This window comes from Arachis hypogaea, chromosome 14 (assembly GCF_003086295.3).
Source record: "Arachis hypogaea cultivar Tifrunner chromosome 14, arahy.Tifrunner.gnm2.J5K5, whole genome shotgun sequence".
NCBI classification, from domain to species: Eukaryota; Viridiplantae; Streptophyta; class Magnoliopsida; order Fabales; family Fabaceae; genus Arachis; species Arachis hypogaea.
Window position 1 is genome coordinate 82,187,727 of NC_092049.1, and position 18,445 is coordinate 82,206,171.

General features: G+C 40.8%; 1 non-coding gene across 1 annotated transcript; it reads right to left on the minus strand.

Moving 5' to 3' along the window:
- Positions 1 to 1,533: 1,533 nt before the first annotated feature.
- On the minus strand, positions 1,534 to 1,641 carry LOC112746535 (small nucleolar RNA R71). The gene has a single exon (XR_003174415.1). It is a non-coding gene; the product is annotated as a small nucleolar RNA R71 (small nucleolar RNA).
- Positions 1,642 to 18,445: the final 16,804 nt, after the last annotated feature.

Genomic DNA, 18,445 nt, shown 5'->3' on the forward strand with positions numbered 1-18,445 from the left:
TGCATTGTTTATTTGATCTTAGTTGCATTTTTATTGATTCTCATCATCAAAAATTCAAAAATATTTTTAAAACTATGTCTTTTCAAGTCAATAATACAGAGAATTGAAGATTCAGAACATTCAGCAGAGGAATCAAACAGAAAAAGCTGGGCGTTCAAAACGCCTAGTGAAGAAGGAAAACTGGCGTTTAAACGCTAGCCAGGGTACCTGGCTAGGCGTTTAACGCCCAAAAGGGTAGAGATTTGGGCGTTAAACGCTAGAATGGGCACCATTCTGGGCGTTTAACGCTAGGATGGCACTAGAGGGAAGATTTTGTTTTTAATTCACAATTTTTTAAAGTTTTCATAATTTTTTCAAATCAAATATTTTTCAATTCATATCTTTTCAATCATATCTCTTTCAAAATCAATTTCTTTCCATTTTCTATTTATTTTTACCATTTTCAAAAAATCCTTGCTTCAATTAAAGATTTACTTCAAAATTTTCAAGTTGTTACTTGCCTATTAAGAAAGGATCAAACTTTAAATTTTAAAATCATATCTTTTAATTTTTGATAGTCAAGTAATCAATTTTAATTTTAAAAATCTCTTTTGATTTTCAATCATATCTTTTCAAACATATCTTTTGAATCACATCTTTTTCAAAATTAATTTTTTTTTCAATCATATCTTTTTCTAATTTCAAAATTTTTTTCAAAAATCACTTTATTTCTTTCCCAATCTTAGTTTTCGAAAATCACAAATTTTCAAATTTCTTTTTTTATTTCAAAATCTTTTAATTAATTTTCGAAAATTCTTCCCCTCTTTTCACATCCTTCTATTTAAGGGACTAAGACTCCTCCTCAAGGTACAATTCGAACTCCCTCCTTCTTTATATGTTCGAATTCTCCTCCATCTACCTCCTCCTTCTATTCTTCTTTTCCTCTGACACCTCAAGGAATCTCTATACTATGACATAGAGGATTCCCTACTTTCTTGTTCTCTTCTCTTTCATATGAGCAGGAACAAAGATAAAGGCATACTTGTTCAAGCTAATCCTGAACCTGAAAGGACCTTGAAGAGAAAGCTAAGAGAAGCTAAAGAACAATTCTCTTTAGAAGGCCTAACAGAGCTCTTCAAAGAAGAAGAAACCATGGCAGCCGAAAACAACAATGCCAATAATGGAAGGAAGGTGCTTGGTGACTTTACTGCACCTACTCGTGATTTCTATGGGAGAAGCATCTCTATCCCTGTCATTGGAGCAAACAACTTTGAGCTTAAGCCTCAATTAGTTTCTCTAATACAACAGAATTGCAAGTTTCATGGACTTCCATTGGAAGATCCTCATCAGTTCTTAGCTGAGTTCTTGCAAATCTGTGACACTGTCAAGACCAATGGGGTTGACCCTGAAGTCTATAGACTTATGCTTTTTCCTTTTGCTGTAAGAGACAGAGCTAGGACATGGTTGGATTCACAACCTAAGGAAAGCCTGAACTATTGGGAAAAGCTAGTCAATGCCTTCTTGGCAAAGTTCTTTCCACCTCAAAAATTGAGTAAGCTTAGAGTGGAAGTCCAAACCTTTAGACAGAAGGATGGTGAGTCCCTCTATGAAGCTTGGGAGAGATACAAGCAATTGACCAGAAGGTGCCCTTCTGACATGCTTTCAGAATGGAGCATCATAGGTATTTTCTATGATGGTCTGTCTGAACTATCCAAGATGTCATTGGATAGCTCTGCTGGAGGATCTCTTCATCTGAAGAAGACGCTTGCAGAAACTCAAGAACTCATTGAAATGGTTGCAAATAACCAATTCATGTACACTTCTGAAAGGAATCCTGTGAATAATGGGTCAACTCAGAAGAAAGGAGTTCTTGAGATTGATACTCTGAATGCCATATTGGCTCAGAATAAAATATTGACCCAACAAGTCAATATGATTTCTCAGAGTCTGTCTGAAATGCAAGTAGCAACAGGCAGTACTAAGGAAGCTTCCTCTGAAGAAGAAGCTTATGATCCTAAGAACCCAGCAATGGAAGAGGTGAATTACATGGGAGAATCCTATGGAAACACCTATAATCCTTCATGGAGAAATCATCCAAATCTCTCATGGAAGGATCAACAGAGACCTCAACAAGGTTTCAACAACAATAACGGTGGAAGAAATAGGTTTAGCAATAGCAAGCCTTTTCCATCATCTTCTCAGCAACAGACAGAGAATTCTAAGCAAAACCCCTCTGACTTAACTACCATTGTCTCTGATCTAATCAAAACCACTCAAAGTTTCATGACTGAAACAAGGTCCTCCATTAGAAATTTGGAGGCACAATTGGGTCAGCTGAGTAAAAAAATTACCGAACTCCCTCCTAGCACTCTCCCAAGCAATACAGAAGAGAATCCAAAAAGTGAGTGCAAGGCCATAACCACATCTCACATGGCCGAACATGGAGAGGAGGAAGAGGCAGTGATTCCCACTGAGGAAGACCTCAATGGACGCCCACTGACCTCCATGGAGTTCCCTAATGAGGAACCATGGAAATCTGAGGCTCACACTGAGACCATAGAGATTCTATTGAATTTACTTTTGCCATTCATGAGCTCTGATGAGTATTCCTCCTCTGAAGAGGATGAATATGTCATTGAAGAGCAAGTTGCTAAGTACCTTGGAGCAATCATGAAGCTAGATACCAAGTTATTTGGTAATGAGACTTGGGAGAATGAACCTCCATTGCTCATCAAAGAATTGGATGACTGGACTAGGCAGAGATTACCTCAAAAGAGACAGGACCTTGGAAAGTTCTTAATCCCTTGTACCATAGGCACCATGACCTTTGAGAAGGCTCTATGTGACCTAGGGTCAAGCATAAACCTTATGCCTCTCTCTATAGTGGAGAAGCTAGGGATCATTGAGGTACAAGCTACAAGAATCTCACTAGAGATGGCAGACAATTCAAAGAAATAGGTTTATGGACTTGTAAAGGATGTTTTGGTAAAGGTTGAAGACCATTACATCCCTGCTGATTTCATAGTCCTAGAGACTGGGAAGTGTATGGATGAATCCATCATCCTTGGCAGACCCTTCCTAGCCACAGCAAAAGCTGTGATTGATGTTGACAGAGGAGAATTGATCATTCAAGTGAATGGAGACTCCCTTGTATTTAAAGCTCAAGGATATCCCTCTGTAACCATGGAGAGGAAGCATGAAGAGCTTCTCTCAATACAGAGCCAAATAGAGCCCCCACAGTCAAACTCTAAGTTTGGTGTTGGGAGGCCACAACCAAACTCTAAGTTTGGTGTTGAACCCCCACATTCAAACTCTAAGTTTGGTGTTGGGAGGTTCCAACATTGCTCTGAAAATCTGTGAGGCTCCATGAGAGCCCACTGTCAAGCTATTGACATTAAAGAAGCGCTTGTTGGGAGGCAACCCAATTTTTACTTATCTATGTTAAATTTCTATTTTCTATTATTATTTTATGTTTTCTGTAGGTTGATGATCATGTGAAGTCACAAAAACAATTGAAAAAGCAAAAACAAAGTGAAAAACAGAATGAAAAATAGAACACCCTGGAGGAGACAGTTACTGGCGTTTAAACGCCAGTAAAGGTAGCAGAATGGGCGTTAAACGCCCAGTCTGGCACCATTCTGGGCGTTTAACGCCAGAAAAGGGCACCAGACTGGCGTTTAATGCCAGGAATGGGCAAGAAGCTGGCGTTAAACGCCAGAAATGGGCAGCAGTCTGGCGTTTAATGCCAGGATTGGCAGAAAGGGGTGTTTTGCACGCCACTTGGTGCAGGGATGAGATATCCTTGACACCTCAGGATCTGTGGACCCCACAAGATCCCCACCTACCCCACCACTCTCTTTTTTCTTCACTCATTCACCAATCACCTCAATACCTCTTCCCCAAAAACCCCTCACCTATCAAATCCCACCATTCTCTTCACCACTCACATCCATCCTTCATAAAACCCTACCTACCTCACCATTCAAATTCAAACCACTTTCCCTCCCAAACCCACCCTCTATAACCGAACCACTCACCCCCCTCTCACCCCTATATAAACCCATCTCTACTCCTTCATTTTCACACAACCCAAACACCACTTCTCCCCCTTGGCCGAAACACATAGCCCACTCCATCTCCTCTATTTCTTCTTCTTCTTCTACTCTCTTCTTTCTTCTTTTGCTCGAGGACGAACAACCTTCTAAGTGTGGTGTGGTAAAAGCTAAAGTTTTTTATTTTTTTATAACCATTTATGACACCAAAGGCCGGAGAAACCTCTAGAAAGAGGAAAGGAAAGGCAAAAGCTTCCACCTCCGAGTCATGGGAGATGGAGAGATTCCTCTCAAGGGTGCATCAAGACCACTTCTATGAAGTTGTGGCCAAGAAGAAGGTGATCCTCGAGGTCCCTTTCAAACTCAAAAAGAATGAGTATCCGGAGATCCGATATGAGATCCAAAGAAGAGGTTGGGAAGTTCTCACCAACCCCATTCAACAAGTCGGAATCTTAATGGTTCAAGAGTTCTATGCTAATGCATGGATCACCAAGAACCATGATCAAAGTGTGAACCCGGACCCCAAGAATTGGCTTACAATGGTCCTAGGGAAATACTTAGATTTTAGTCCGGAAAATTTGAGGTTGGCATTCAACTTGCCCATGATGCAAGGAGATGCACACCCATACACTAGAAGGGTCAACTTTGATCAAAGGTTGGACCAAGTCCTCATGGACATCTGTGAAGAGGGCGCTCAATGGAAGAGAGATTCAAGAGGGAAGCCGGTTCAACGAAGAAGGCATGACCTCAAGCCCGTGGCTAGGGGATGGTTGGAGTTTATCCAACGCTCAATCATTCCCACTAGCAACCGGTCCGAAGCTACTATAGACCGGGCTATCATGATACATAGCATCATGATTGGAGAGGAAGTGGAAGTTCATGAGGTAATATCCCAAGAACTCTACAAGGTGGAAGACAAGTCCTCCATTGTGGCAAGGTTAGCCTTCCCTCATCTCATTTGTCACCTCTGCAATTCGGCTGGAATTGACATAGAGGAAGACATCCTCATTGATGAGGACAAGCCCATCACTAAGAAAAGGATGGAGCAAACAAGAGAACCTCATCAAGAGCATGAGAAAATTCCTCATTATGAAATCCCTGAGATACCTCAAGGGATGCATCTTCCTCCATAAAACTATTGGGAGCAAATCAACACCTCCCTAGGAGAATTGAGTTCCAACATGGGACAACTAAGGATGGAGCACCAAGAGCATTCCATCCTCCTCCATGAAATTAGAGAAGATCAAAGAACCATGAGAGAGGAGCAACAAAGGCAAGGAAGAGACATTGAGGAGCTCAAGCACTCCATAAGATCTTCAAGAGGAAGAACAAGCCGCCATCACTAAGGTGGATCCGTTCTTTAATTTCCTTGTTCTTTATTTTCCTGTTTTTCGAAAATTGTGCTTTATGTTTATTTATGTTTGTGTCTTTATTACATGATCATTAGTGTCTTAGTGTCTATGTCTTAAAGCTATGAAAATGAATCTATCACCTTTCTTAAATGAAAAATGTTTTCAATTGAAAAAGAAAAAGAAGTGCATGAATTTCAAATTTTAAAACAGTTTAATTATTTTGATGTGGCGGCAATACTATTGTCTTTCTGAATGAAAGCTTGAACAGTGCATATTTTTGAATTTGATTGTTTAGGAATATTAAAATTGTTGGCTCTTGAAAGAATTAAAGGAAAAGGAGAAATGTTATCTGATGATCTGAAAAATCATAAAATTGATTCTTGAAGCAAGAAAAAGCAGTGAAAAGCTTGCAAAAAAAAAGAGAGAAAAGAAAGCAGAAAAAGCCAATACCCCTTTAAACCAAAAGGCAAGGGTGATAAAAAGAATCCAAGGCTTTGAGCATCAGTGAATAGGAGGGCCCACAGGAATAAAATCCTGGCCTAAGCGGCTAAACCAAGCTGTCCCTAACCATGTGCTTGTGGCGTGAAGGTGTCAAGTGAAAACTTGAGACTGAGAGGTTAAAGTCGAGGTCCAAAGCAAAAAGAAGAGTGTGCTTAAGAACCCTGGACACCTCTAATTGGGACTCTAGCAAAGCTGAGTCACAATCTGAAAAGGTTCACCCAGTTATGTGTCTGTGGCCTTTATGTATCCGGTGGTAATACTGAAAAACAAAGTGCTTAGGGCCACGGCCAAGACTCATAAAGTAGCTGTGTTCAAGAATCAACATACTTAACTAGGAGAATCAATAACACTATCTGGATTCTGAGTTCCTATAGATGCCAATCATTCTGAACTTCAAGGAATAAAGTGAGATGCCAAAACTGTTCAGAAGCAAAAAGCTAAAAGCCCCGCTCATATTTTGGTGTTGTGATGAGCGGATAATTTATACGCTTTTTGGCATTGTTTTTAGTATATTTTTAGTATATTTTAGTTAGTTTTTATTAGTTTTTAAATAAAAATCACTCTTCTGGACTTTACTATGAGTTTGTGTATTTTTCTATGATTTCAGGTATTTTCTGGCTGAAATTGAGGGACCTGAGCAAAAATCTGATTCAGAGGCTGAAAAAGGACTGCAGATGCTGTTGGATTCTGACCTCCCTGCACTCAAAGTGGATTTTCTGGAGCTACAGAAGCCCAATTGGCACGCTCTCAATTGGGTTGAAAAGTAGACATCCTGGGCTTTCCAGAAATATATAATAGTCCATACTTTTCTTGAGATTTGATGGCCTAAACAGGCGTTCCAAATCAGCTCAAGAATTCTGGCGTTTAACTCCAAAACTGGCACAAACGCTGGAGTTAAACGCCCAAACTGGCACAAAAGCTGGCGTTTAACTCCAAGAAAAGTCTCTACACATGGAAGCTTCAATGTTCAGCCCAAGCACACACCAAGTGGGCCCGAAAGAAGATTTCTGCATTAATTACTGATTTCTGCAACCCTAGGCTACTAGTTCTCTATAAATAGGACCCTTTGCTATTGTATTTGGAGAACTTTTCACACCTTTCATATACTTTCATAGTTCTTTTCACGTTTGGGGGCTGGCCTCACGGCCATGCCTGGACCTTGTTCTTATGTATTCTCAACGATGGAGTTTCTACACACCATAGATTAAGGTGTGGAGCTCTGCTGTTCTTCATGAATTAATGCAATTACTACTGTTTCTCTATTCAATTCATGCCTACTTCTTCTCTAAGATATCACTTGTTCTTCAACTTGATGAATGTGATGATCCGTGACACTCATCATCATTCTTACCTATGAACGTGTGCCTGACAACCACCTCCGTTCTACCTTCGATTGAGTGTGTATCTCTTGGATTCCTTAATCAGAATCTTCGTGGTATAAGCTAGAATCCATTGGCGGCCATTCTTGAGAATCCGGAAAGTCTAAACCTTGTCTGTGGTATTCCGAGTAGGATTCAAGGATTGAATGACTGTGACGAGCTTCAAACTCGCGAGTGTTGGGCGTTAGTGACAGACACAAAAGAATCACTGGATTCTATTCCGACATGATTGAGAACCGACAGATGATTAGTTGTGCTATGACAGAGTGCGTTAAACATTTTCACTGAGAGGACGGGATTGTAGCCATTGACAACGGTGATGCCCAACATACAGCTTGCCATGGAAAGGAGTATGAATGATTGGAAGAAGGCAATAGGAAAGCAGAGGTTCAAGGGGAACAAAGCATCTTCATACGCTTATCTGAAATCCATCAATGGATTACATAAGTATCTCTATCTTTATTTTATGTTTTATTCATCTTTTAATTATCAATTCTCCATCACCATTTGAATCTGCCTGACTGAGATTTACAAGATGACCATAGCTTGCTTCAAGCCGACAATCTCCGTGGGATCGACCCTTACTCACGTAAGGTTTATTACTTGGACGACCCAGTGCACTTGCTGGTTAGTTATGCGGAATTGTGACAAAGTGTGATTCACGTTTGAGAGCTCCAAGTCTTTGGCGCCATTGTTGATGATCACAATTTCATGCACCAACTACACTGGAAGGTGCTAGTAATGGTTCTTTAAAAAAGTACAAAACCGTAGATGAAGTATGGCAGCTGATCAGCGACTTAGCTGAATCCACCAGGAATCACAGACAGAGGCACAACCATCCCAAGGCTGTTGCCGAAGTTTCTTCTAGCATTGAAACTACTGCTCTCACACAAAGTATATGTGAAATGACCAACCTACTGAAGCAGATGCAGTTGAACCAACAATAACAAGCTCAGCCTCACCCACCACAACAAAGCCAACAATTGGTTTCACAAAGAGTATGCGAGATCTGTGCTGATTACAGTCATTATACTGATGAATGTCCACAGCTCCAGGAAGACAACACTGTGGCAGCCACTCACAACTTCTATGACCGCCCGAACCAAAGTGGCAACTACAACCAAAGTGGCACCTATAACCATGGATGGCAGGACAACTCCAATTAAGGCTGGAAGGATAATTCTAACCATGGCTGGAGAGATAACTTTAACAGAGGAGGCAGAGACAATAATGGAAACCAGAGGTAGAATAACAATAACAACAACAGACAGCAGAATCAGAACTAATCTTACAGAGCACCTCACCTAAGACAGTCCCAAGGACCCCAGCACAACCAACAACAAGTTCCTCAGATCACTCATTCTAATTCCTCATCAAATAACGAGATGCTCCGTTCTCTTGCGCAAGGACAACAGGAAATGCAGTCACAGCTGAACTCTAGTCTGAATGGCTTAACTGCCACTTTACAAGCTCTCGTCTCCCGGATGGATTCATCACTTAATCCTACACATCAACCTTCAAGCTCCAGTGGAATTCCTTCTCAACCACTGCCTAATCCTAACGGTGGCATAAACGCCATCACTTTAAGGTCCAGAACCACATTACAGGAGAGGAACCATGAGGAGCCAAGCCCACCAGAACATGCCCCAGCTGAAGATGTGGTGGAAGTAGAAGATGCTGAAGAGGAAGAGGACTGATAAACCCATATTTTATGATATATTTTGTGCTTAATTTAGGTGATTTATTCAATCCTTCACCCACTTATTCATATTAATTGCATGGTTTTATTTTCCCTTCCTTATTATGTGATGTATGTGAAAAGCATGTTTTCTATGCTTTAAAATTAATTATTTTAATTACCTTTATTTCCATTCAATGCCGTGATTAGTGTGTTGAGTAGTTTCAGATCTTCTAAGGCAGGAATGACTTAAAGGATGGAAAGGAAACATATAAAAATGGAAGGAAAGTGCAAATGGAGTTCTGAAGAAACTGGTATCCACGCGATCGCATGGATGACGCGATTGCGTGCCAAGCACGAATCAACAGCGACGCGGCCGCATGACTGACGCGACCGCGCGCCTTAAGCAGAACGAATATGACGCGGTCGCATGACTGACACGACCGCGTGACAAGAAAAGCTCCGAATGACGCGACCGCGTGACCCACGCGGACGTGTGACAGAGGCCACGCACAAGAAATTACAGAAAACGCTCATAGCGAATTCTGAAGCCCTTTTTGGTCCAAATCCAAGTCCATAAGACATAGACCAGAGGTTATGAAGTGAGGGAATGCATCCATTTAGGGAGAGCTCGCCAATTTAGTTATTTCCCATGTTTTAGATCTAGTTTTGAGAGAGGTTCTCTCCTCTCTCTCTCTCTCGTAGGATTGAGGATTTAGGACTTCTCTTAGTTTTAGGAGTAACTCTCAATCCCAGGTTCTTTATTTTTATTTATTCTACCAATTTAGTTTATGAACTCTTCATGTTAGATTATAATTTCCCTTATTAATGCTATTTGAGGTATTTCAATTCATGATTGCTTTCTTTAATTTATGTTATTGTTGCTTTACATCTGAAGGCATTTTTATTCCAGCAAATTTACTTTTTCCTCTTTTGGTCTTGGTTAACAAAGCAGTAACTCAGGAGTTATCTTATCTCAACATAATTGATAACTGTTATCTTTGCTAATTGAACTGAGCTTCAATAATCCCAACCTTTTCTTAGGAAATAGATAGGATTCGAAGATCAAACTAATTAGTCCCTTGACTTTCCTTTACTTTAGTAAAGGTTGACTAAGTGGAATTAAGATTCAACTTTCATTGTTGTTGATAAGAATAACTAAGCCTGGACTTCCAATTTCTCATACCTTGCCAAAAAGTTTGCTTTAGAGTATTTATTTATTTATTTTAATTGCTATTTAAATCAATTGTCATATTTGTTCCTCATTCTTAAAACCCCGAATTTAAAATCTCCATAACCAATAATAAGAACATACCTCCCTGCAGTTCCTTGAGAAGACGACCCGAGGTTTAAATACTCGGTTATCAATTTTAAGGGGTTTGTTACTTGTGACAACCAAAACGTTTGTACGAAGGGATTTCTGTCGGTTTAGAGACTATATCTACAACGCGACTGTTTTTATGAAATTCTTTACTGGCAAAAATCCCAACGTCAAAATGGCGCCGTTGCCGGGGAGCTGCTAACGTGTGCCTTATTATTGGTTATTGTAAATATTTTTCTTTTACTTGTTTATTTATTTTTGTTTTCCCTTTTTATTTTTATTTGCTACTATGAATTCTCACCCCTCTCGCTTTGAGTTTGGTTCTAACTTTGTTGAAGGAAATAGAAGTTACAGCAGGAATATGCATCAAGGTCAGACCAATCAAGGATGGATGGAGCCAAGAGGATCTAATCAACCCTTTAGGCAACAACACCCTCCAAGATATCATGGACAACGACCATTCTACAATGCATACCCAGCTGATAGATATGGTGGACAACCTTGTAACTACCAACAAGCCCCACCCCGTGCCTATAGACCATCCTCTCAACATAACCTCGAACCACCACACTCACGAGCTTCTCTTCACCATTCGCCACCGTATGATCCTTTCCTACCCCAGTTCCAATCCCATCACCCCCAAGCACCACCACTTCCCTATGTTTCATGTCCAAATCCATCACCCAGAGAATCAGAGGTTCGCCTCAAGGCAACAATAAATAAACTTCAAACAACCATTCGACAATTGGAGCAAGCAGTAATTCAATTAGCTTCTAGACACACGAACATTCAAGGACCAACCACAGCCCCAAGTTGACAATCTAATGAAGAGCGTAGCATGAAGGAAATATTAGAAACTCCAGTGGATAAGACAGAGCATGAATTCATACTAGAACAAGCAGAAGAAGCTGTCATTGTACAAGAAGAAGAGTTGGTTGAAGATCTAGGAGACGCTGAACCTCCATGGGAATCCAGAGTTGAGGAGAACTCCGTCAAGGACGTTACAGTTGATGCTAAGGAGGATATTGCACAATCCTCAAGACAAATCGTTTATGAAGAATCAGACGGAATAATCCAAGAAGCAATTTCTCTTGATGATGATAGTCACAAGTCAAGTTTTTTTAGTGATGAACTTGCATCCGCAAGTGAATTCTCTGAGATCAAATAACCTTCCCCAAATGAATACGAAGATAATACAGAGGCAGATTTCTCTCAACTTCTGATCTATGACTCAAGTGATGAGGAAGACATAGAAAACTTTGACCAGGACTCAGATGCGTTTGAAGAACCTTACAAGGAAGTGGAGGAATTCACAGAAGAGCACCAGGGAGCAGAACTTACAGAACCACTGGAAACACCTATCCCAAGGCTATTACCACCTAATACAAGCTTCAAGTGGGTACAATCCTTGACCCTTAACTTTACTTTTTCACTTGAATATGGTTTGCTTGAAATAGATGGCCAGCTTAGAGCTCTCTGTAGCTTTAAGAGTAAGAGGGAAATGGCTCGTGCTCAGAGCTGGTGCACAAGGTTCAGTAAGGTTCCACGCTTCAACTTGAAGTGCACGTATTGGTATCAAGCTCAATTGACTGAATCTCGGAAAATGTTTGGTCACTATGGTGAGAATCTACTTTCTAAACCGCCCGGATGAAAACATGTAGATCAAGACGGAGGCGGATCTAAAAACAAGGCTTGGGATCCTGGAATCTATTCTGACATTCGTCACCCCGGGAGCCTGACAATCTGTTTGAAGCTGTTCAGAAGCTTTACATGCCTAGTTTGGGACCCCGGAGGCTATTGGCATTCCAAGCATTGGTGGAGATTTCTGGATGAATTTAAACACAAGCTACCATAACAGGAAGCCCTTCCAATGTCCAACTTAAGGACTTTAACTAAAAGTGCTAGGTGGGAGACAACCCACCATGGTATGATCGTTCCTTTTGCAATTTTAATTTTATTTAGTTTTGTTTGTTTTTGAATTTTATTTTATTTTATTGAACCTGAAATCATGCATAGCATTCACATTAAGCACTGCATTCTGCATATATATAAAAAAAGGGGTGTGCGACGCGACCGCATGCCCCATGCGATCGCGTCAAATGGCGAACTACACTTCCCACGTGACCGCGTCATCCACGCAGCCGCGTGACCTGGAGATCAGCGTAAAGATCCAACGTCCAGAGAGTTGGGCTGGAATCGTGCGGCCATTGTGCGTCTAGCACAAAATGGTCCATGCGATCGCATGTCCCATGCGATCGCGTCACATGCACACAACCAATCCCATGCGACCGCGTGAGCGACGCGATCGCGTCGCATGGATTGCACAAATCCCAAAAGGAGACAGAGATTTGTGCTGGAACGACGCTGGATTCGTGCGTTTAGCACAATTTCCAGCGACGCGATCGCATGCCCCATGCGATCTCGTCATCCCTTCTTTTACCCCCTCCATGCGATCGCGCGCCCCACGCGATCGCGTCACCCCCATTTTCACCCCAACCACGCGACCGCGTGCCCCACGCGGCCGCGTGGATTCAAATTTATAATCCCCCCAACCACGCGAACCCTACATTCGCGCAGCCCCCCCTGAAACCCTCTCCTCCCTCTCTTTTTCTCCGATCACAACAACCACCCAACCACCATCTCCAACCACCGCCGTCCCCCGTCAACCACCCAGACCCCACCGCCGCACCACCCCCTCCCCCATTCTTCTCTTCTTTCTTCTTTCTTCCCTTCCCCCCCTCTCCGCCACTGCCCACCACCCACCGCCGCCGTCCATACCCGCCGCGCCCCACCAGCACCACCAACCCCTTTCCCCCTCCCTTCCCCTCTTACCCCATTAACCACCCCTCTTCTCCCCTCTCTGCCTCTGAACCGTAACCCACCGCAGCACCACCGCCAGCCGCCGCGCCAAACGCCACTTCCACCACCCCCCAGCCACTTCTCTACCCCAACCCCCTTCTTACGCCTACCAGGTTCCGCAACACGCAATCCCTTTTATCCGTTCGTAGTTTATTCTTATTTTTCCGTTTATGTTCATGTCAGGATAGTTAGATATGCATATTGTAGTGGATTTTAGGTTGTTAGGTAGCCTAGGATGTGGTTAGTGGATTTAGGTCTGTTTATTTGCACTGTTCTTGTTTCTGTTTTTATCAAATCTGCAATTCTGCTGTTGCTGTGTTCATGTTCATACGCTGTACTTTCCTGCATTTGCTGCTCTTTACATTGAACTTTCATGTTTATTTTCCGTATATGTAATTGCATGCTTTAATTTGGATTCATATGAACTGCTTGATTGTTGTTTATTTTCCGGGAAAGTCCTATTTTAGCCGGAATGCTGTCCAAATTTCTGTAAAATATTTCTGTTCATGTCTTGGTTTTGGCATTTTCAACTGTGCTTTCCTATAATTTCACCAAACTAATTCATGAATGCCTAGGCACGCATTCTTATTTTCTTTGATCTCCTGGTTCATAAATCGCAATTTTGATGTTTGTTTCCTATTTTTGCTTTCTTTATCTCTACTTGAATCATTATCAAACTGTTTTACTTGTTTGAATATGAGTTACCTATAGCTTCTACCTGTGATTACTTGTTACTTGGACTATTTTCATTATGCCTCTTACTTTAACCCATTTTTCACTAACTCACTAATTTTAACTCTAACCAACCTAACCTTTTCAAAACTTCTTTTTTTTTCTTTTCTTTCACTTTCTTTTAACATTCTAACCAAGGCATGATGTTAATTTTTCTATTTAACTTGCATTCAATTACATTTTGGATTGTGATTTCTTCATTTCAGACTTTTCACTCCTATACAATCCTAAATGCACATTTTACTTAACTCATATTCATTATCCTATTGCTCCTTTGCCACTTTGTGTTTTCTTTGATTATTTGCCTATTTGCTTTCCTATTTTTATTATATCCTGGTTTTCTATTTTTTAGGATGTCAGATTCCCAGAGAAAGGAAAAAGGCAAGGCCACTACTGGCAAAAGAAAAAGAGAAGACGCCTCCGTGTCTATCATCGACCTCATGCATGATGCCTCCTTGCGGGAGAAAGCCTTTACCCTGCAGGAGAAGGCCGACCAGCTACTTCCCGCCAATGACTCAGTAAAGTTTGCAAACCGATACTGCGAGCTAAAGTATCCGGTGTTTGCAAACTCCAGGAACCTATACCTGGAGCGGACTTTGAAGATCCTAGAAGAACTCCAGCAATACACCTCTGATCAGATCAAACAAAGAGGCTGGTTCTTTCTGGAGAGACCTCTGACTGGGGTTAATGTATCTTGGGTTAGGGAATTCTACTGCAACTACTTCAAAACTTCCCTAGATGCAGTGAACCTCAGAGGGAAGTAGATTCTGGTTACTGAGGAGGCAATAGAAGAGGTTCTGAAACTTCTGTCTAAGACTGATCAGACAGATGGCTATCAGAAAGCTGAGGAGGATATGCGCTATATGCAATTTGACTGGGATGCAGTCAAGGCCCGGATCGCCCTTGACCCGTCAGTTCCTTGGATCATGGGTCAGAACACCACCATGCCCAAAGGGATCAAGCGGATTTACCTGAATGATGAGGCTCGGCTATGACATCAGATATTCAGCAACTACATTATGCCGAGTACTCACGAGACTGAGATACCAGCCGCTATGATCACCCTCCTATGGTGTGTGATGGAGGGTAAGGACCTGTACCTGCCACGCTTTATCCGGCACTATATGGCCAGGGTCCACGTCTGAGGCACTCTTCCCTTTCCCTATCTGGTTACACAGCTGGGCCGTCGAGCTGACGTGCCATGGGAGGATGCTGATGAGAGGCCACCTGCTGCAGAATGCAAGAAGATCCCGCACAGCAGGAACTTCCTGGCCTTGGGCTACAGACCTCCATTCCTGACTGCCACTACTGATGATACAGCTACACCATCTGCCAGTCCCTCTTCCTCCACTGCTGCACCACCTACCCCTGCCACCACCACTGCACCTCTACCTGCCACAGAGTCTGTCTTTCATCTGGTGCACCGCTGTTCGATACTGACGAGTCGCACAGCGATCTATGAGCACCTGAAGCTGATGATACGATCTGGCGACATTCCCTCCGAGCCTGACACACCATCTGAGGCATCTGAGGAGGAGGCGGATGCGCCCGAGGTAGAGACCCATCCCAGGGAGAGGTAGAGCAGGCAGACACCCAGCAGGCAGCACCCTAGCAGATCCAGGCTGCAGATCCTGAGATCCCCATTCAGACAGCCCCTCCTCTCCAGCAGCCGAACATTCAGCCAGCCACCACAGAGACACCAGCTACCATCCCTTCCAGTGATGACACCCCTTCACACCCGGCTTGAGTGAGCATCGGGGACGATGCTACATTTTAAGTGTGGGGAGGTCGCCATCTCTGGCGTATTATTTTGGTGAACCACTATAGACTTTTTTTTTCTTTTATTTTGGATATTTTTCTCTTTATTTTTATTGTTATTTTTTTGAGTACTTATACATTGCTACTGTTTATGTATTTTTGCTCTATTTCTGCATTTTGCATTTCTAGTTGATATTTTAGCCACCTAGTTGCAATTCTAACTTATTAGTTATAGAAATTGTGGATTGATTAGTATAGTTTACCCTTTTTAGCATAAGATAAATCAGAATAGATTGAAAAGAACAAGGAAGTAAACTAGAGACTTTAACAAAATCAAAACAACCCACACATTGTACATATAGCATTACATGTTAGTTAACAACACTTCAACAAGGAGAAACACTAGAACTTTAAAGCCATTCAATCTAAGTTTTACATTGAGAATAATGAAAATTTTTAACTAAACCTGCATGACATACATAAGTGATAAATGATTTTTGAGCTAGAGAACACATAGCCTGTGAGTTTTGAGCTTAATTGTATGGTTACATTCAAACCATAATTTTTTATTCCTGTGTGTTCCGCCCTTCTTTTACATTCTGATGTTCTTTACTTTGTTTTAAGCTATATATCCAATTATAGAATATAGAATATAGATACATACCAAAAGAATGATTGAGACCATCATTTGATTTTAGCTCACTTATCCCAAAATAACCTACCTTTCACATCACCCTTGTTAGCCCCTTGATCCTTTAAATCCCCTTTTATTCTATTTAGCCACACTACTAGCCTTAAGCAGAAAAACAAAATAAAATCCCGAGTTGAATCCTTGGTTAGCTTAAGATAGAAAATTATGAATAGTTTAAAATGCAAAAAACCTATTAGGAACATGGATGATAAAAACAAGAGGTAGAAAAATTGAAAAGGATAAAAATAACTCAAAATAAGAAATTTTGGGAAGCATGCTCATGAGAAATCAAAGTGATTAAATTACCATGTGTATTAAAAAAAAGTTATTTTTCAGTATTTAATAAAGGGAATACATAAGAATTCCCCAATTGCAAAAATAAAAGCAATGCACATGGAATAAGAACAAAAGTTGAAACACGAGCATGTAACATCCAAAAGTGGGAAAAACATGGGAAAATGGGTAGAGAAGTTTTGTTTTACTAAGTATGTATGTTAGGTGAGATCTTAGTCTAATTAAGGATTCACTTATTAGCTCACTTAACCTTATACATATATCCTTACCTTTACCTTGGCCCCATTACAACCTTAATTAAAGACCTCATGATTTTTGGTATGACTGTATTCTATAATTGTTGATTGGTTAGATGAAGAACAAAGTTATAGAAAGGAAGAATAAAAAGAGGAATAGAGTGATTGACCCAATAAACACTGAGTGACTAGAGAGTAAACACAAATCCAGTGAGGGTTCAATAGCTCATTAACATTTATCTCTGTTTGAATTATCTAATTGTCTTGCAAGTTCATAAAATGCTTTTTTTTTCTCCCATCTCAATTGTAAAAGTGCTTATTGATTATCTAAGGCTTGGCTATATATACATATATGACTCCTTGAGAATGTGAATTAATTTAACTACCTGTAAGCTTTATATATGAGTGAATAGAAAAGTAGAATTGCATGATGCATCATTCATTTAGGTAGTTGCATTTAGATTAGATTGCATTGCATGACATTCCATCACTTTAACCTTACTTATTACCTTGGATTTAGCATGAGGACATGCTATTGTTTAAGTGTGGGGAGGTTGATAAACCCATATTTTATGATATATTTTGTGCTTAATTTGGGTGATTTATTCAATCCTTCACCCACTTATTCATATTAATTGCATGGTTTTACTTTTCCTTCCTTATTATGTGATGTATGTGAAAAGCATATTTTCTATGCTTTAAAATTAATTATTTTAATTACCTTTATTTCCATTCGATGCCGTGATTAGTGTGTTGAGTAGTTTCAGATCTTCTAAGGCAGGAATGACTTAAAGGATGGAAAGGAAACATATAAAAATGGAAGGAAAGTGCAAAATGGAGTTCTGAAGAAACTGGTATCCACGCGATCACATGGACGACGCGATCGCGTGCCAAGCACGAATCAACAGCGACGCGGCCGCATGACTGATGCGACCGCGTGATAAGAAAAGCTCTGAATGACGCGACCGCATGACCCACGCAGACGCGTGACAGAGGCCACGCACCAGAAATTACAGAAAACGCCCATAGCAAATTTTGAAGCCCTTTTTGGCCCAAATCCAAGTCCAGAAGGCATATATCAGAGGTTATGAAGTGAGGGAATGCATCCATTCAGGGAGAGCTCACCAATTTAGTTATTTCCCATGTTTTAGATCTAGTTTTGAGAGAGGTTCTCTCCTCTCTCTCTCGTAGGATTGAGGATTTAGGACTTCTCTTAGTTTTAGGAGTAACTCTCAATCCCAGGTTCTTTATTTTTATTTATTCTTCTAATTTAGTTTATGAACTCTTCATGTTAGATTATAATTTCCCTTATTAATGCTATTTGAGGTATTTCAATTCATGATTGCTTTTTTTAATTTATGTTATTGTTGCTTTACATCTGAAGGCATTTTTATTCCAGCAAATTTACTTTTTCCTCTTTTGGTCTTGGTTAAGAAAGCAGTAACTCAAGAGTTATCTTATCTCAACATAATTGATAACTGTTATCTTTGCTAATTGAACTGAGCTTCAATAATCCCAACCTTTTCTTAGGAAATAAATAGGATTCGAAGATCAAACTAATTAGTCCCTTGACTTTCCTTTACTTTAGTAAAGGTTGACTAAGTGGAATTAAG